Source organism: Silene latifolia, chromosome 7 (assembly GCF_048544455.1).
Source record: "Silene latifolia isolate original U9 population chromosome 7, ASM4854445v1, whole genome shotgun sequence".
NCBI classification, from domain to species: domain Eukaryota; kingdom Viridiplantae; phylum Streptophyta; class Magnoliopsida; order Caryophyllales; family Caryophyllaceae; genus Silene; species Silene latifolia.
Window position 1 is genome coordinate 60,630,420 of NC_133532.1, and position 3,486 is coordinate 60,633,905.

Sequence of the window (3,486 nt, forward strand, 5' to 3'; positions counted from 1 at the left end):
TACTTTGGTGAAAGCAATAGTCTCAAGCTTCCGGATTGATTTCTTCTTTGTGAGAATATCTTTCATGTATTTTGCACAGGCCGGAACGTGATTGATTAATTCTGTGAATGGAATTGAGACTTCTAAATTCTTGACAATCTCCATGAATTTTCCAAGTTGGTCATCAAACTTAGGCTTAGCTTGACGACTTGGAAAAGGAAGTCTAATCACAATGGGTTCCTTCTCTTTAGCCTTTTCTTCATTCTTCTTTGAAATTTCTTGAGTGAGGGGTTCTTTTTGCTTAGAGTTTTGCACAACTCCTTCTTCATCACTAGCCTCCACAATTTCATCCTCAACTTTCTTCTTTGGTCCGTCATAACTTGTTCCACTCCTCAAGTGGATGGCACTAACCGATTCATATCTTGGGGGAGTACTTTGTGGTGGTAATTGCTCCTTTTGCCTTTGTGAGCTTGAAGATGCTAGTTGAGTCAATTGGGCTTCCAACCTTTTTGTGTGGGCTAGGATATTGTTGATGGTGATTTCTTTTGCTTGACTATCCTTTTCATTTGATTAAAGAATTATTGTTGATTTTTTTGCATTTGAATGACCGCTTTTTGGACATCAAAACCTTGGTCATTTGCTTGATTGTATGGAGTTTGATTTTGGTAGCCTTGGTTTTGAATGAAAAAGGGTCTTTGATTTTGGTTTCTCATTGGTGGTGGGGTGTATGTTGAAGGATTTTGAACATTTTGGCTTTTATATGAGAGATTTGGATGAAACTTGGTGTTTTCATTGTAATAATTTGAATAAGGGGTACCACTTTTGTATGTTTGAAAAGCATTCACTTGCTCACTAGTCCCCCGACATTCACTTGTGTCATGTCCCAAAGTTCCACAGTTCTCACATATTCCATTTGGAATTGATGAAGATGCCACCATGGCATTAACATGTTGCTTTGGAGATTTTGAGGCTTCTTCAAGTTTAGCCATAGCCTTTTCAAACTTCAAGTTAATGGTATCAAGATGAGCACTAAGTTGAGCACCCAATTGAGTAATAGAGTCCATTTTATGCTTTCCTCCTCTTGTAGCCTTGCGAGGCCTACTATATTGTGAATTATGGACCGCTATTTCCTCAATCTTGTTCCAAGTTTGATTATCGTCAACTGCCGTGAACATACCATTTGATCCCATGTTGAGAATGTTTCGGGAGTCTTCATAAAGACTATTCCAAAAATTTTGTACTAAGAACCACTCGGTAAGTCCATGATGAGGACATGAGCGACAAGTTGCTTTAAATCGCTCCCAAGCTTCATACAAAGATTCTTCGTCCCTTTGCTTAAAACTCGTGATTTGAGCTCTTAGCATGTTAGTCTTTTCCGGTGGGTAGAACCTTTTGTAGAAAGCTAGAGCCAACTTCTTCCAAGAATCAATACCAAGAGTAGCCTTATCAAGGCTCTTCAACCATTGTTTTGCGGTACCAATCAAAGAAAAAGGAAATAAGACCCATTAAATTTGGTCTTGAGTTACTCCGGTTTTTGAAATTGCATCACAATAGTCACAAAAAGTCTCCATGTGAGAATGAGGGTCTTCACTAGGCATCCCCCCAAATTGACTTCTTTCGACTAATTGGAAAAATGCGGATTTTGCAATGAAATTCCCGGTCAAGTGTTGTGGTGTGAGAGTACCATTGGGTAGGTTCTCCTCGGTTGGTATGGAATGTGATGAAAATTTAGGCATTGTGGGTTGATTTTGTGGTTGGTTGTTTGTTGGGTTATCCTCTCCCTCTCTTGCAAAAGGATTGATGAACTCAATAGTATTTGAACGAATATATACAACCTCATTAATCCCTCTCAAAGTGTTTCTAGCAAGTCTTCTATTGGTTATCAAAGTCCTTTCAATTTCGTGATCAATGGGTAACAAGTTACCTTGTGATCTTCTAGACATGCAAAATATCAAACAACTCGAAAACAATTAGAACAAACCTTGAGGAGTTTTACTTCCCCAAGGCAAAGAAAGACACAACTAATAACAATCCAAGAAAATCAAATCAAGTTAACACCGTCCCCAGCAACGGCGCCATTTTTGGTCGGACTTAGGAGTTTGCTTTTTCGGTTACTTATTGTTAGGAGTACCTAGACCAAGACAATATTTATAACTCCACAAACAAAACTAATATTAGTAAAGAGGTAAGTAAAGGTCGGATCCCAAGGGACGAGTATTGATGTAGGATTTTCGATTGCAAGTAGCGGTATCTAAGGGTGTCACAAATTGGGTTTGAGGTAGAAGATCACTAAACTAATTAACAATGTAAATAAACAACCAAGATGATAAAAGTGGGATTTAAACAATTTGATTAAAAGCACTATGGTGTCATGGGTTCATAGGGGATTCATAGGATTTGATCATACAAACATGTTTTCAACTAGATGCAAGCAATTATTGTTGTAATGGGATTGAGTTAGTGTATATCTTACAATCCCTAGGAAGGTTTGGGTCCCGGAGCCGAATCGATTAGATTGTACAACACCTACAAGTCGACTTAATCCTCCCTATCCAACAATATGCATGGTCTAATGAGACTCGAGTTGGTTTATGTCTTACAAATCTCATTGAAAAGATAGGAGATGGAAAAAAATACAAGGATTCATAGGCTCGCATTTCATCAAACATAACATGTGCATAAGTTAAAATTACAACAAGCAAGCAAATTAATTATGAAAGCATATTAGATTAAGCATGAATCAATCCCCATGTTGGTTTCCCCTAATTCCCCATTAACCCTAGTTAATGAAACTACTCACTTATTATCATGGTAAACATGCTAGCAAGGTTGTCAATCATACTAACAAAGCAAAACATGATGAATACATGAAGATGATTAGCAATAATTAAAAAGGGATTAAGAGAATTATACCTATTAATGATTCCAAAATAAAGCAAAGAATAATAGAAGTACTTGATGATTGATGGAAGGTTGTCAGTCTCCCAAAATAAACCCCAAATAATCTTCAATTACCCAAAATAAAAGATGAACAATAAGAAATTAAGGAAATGATATTTGTATTAATGCTTAATTAAAAGTTGATTACAAGATTAAAGAGAGATTAGAAGAATATAAACTATACGAAGGAATGATAAGAAGATGATCCTAATCTCATTAGTCTAATGGGGTATTTATAGTAGGGATTAGGTACAAAAATTAGGGTTACTAAGGGCTTAAATGACGATTAAGTCCTTAAGAAAAGTTGAGGAATCGCTCCTCTCAAGAAAATATGCGAGTCTCCTTTTAGATTGTCTTTCAAAAAATCTGCGCATCTCGAGTAGAACAAGAAGAAGTCGTGTGTGCTGGAGAACAATCCGAGCGTCCAAAAGGTCGGGACGAGCGAATTGTGTAGGTGGTGGACGAGTGGCCAGGCTTGTGCGACGCTCGGATTGTGGGGCTCTTTGACGAGCGGCCTGATGATGGGAGGAGCGGATTGTGAAGCTCCTGGACGAGCGTCCCGACTCT

The 3,486-nt window shown here is 37.8% G+C and overlaps 1 non-coding gene across 1 annotated transcript; it reads left to right on the plus strand.

Annotated features, from left to right (window-relative positions):
* Positions 1 to 1,236: 1,236 nt before the first annotated feature.
* Positions 1,237 to 1,343, plus strand: LOC141593780 (small nucleolar RNA R71). Its single transcript, XR_012521844.1, has one exon. It is a non-coding gene; the product is annotated as a small nucleolar RNA R71 (small nucleolar RNA).
* The last annotated feature ends 2,143 nt before the right edge of the window (positions 1,344 to 3,486 follow it).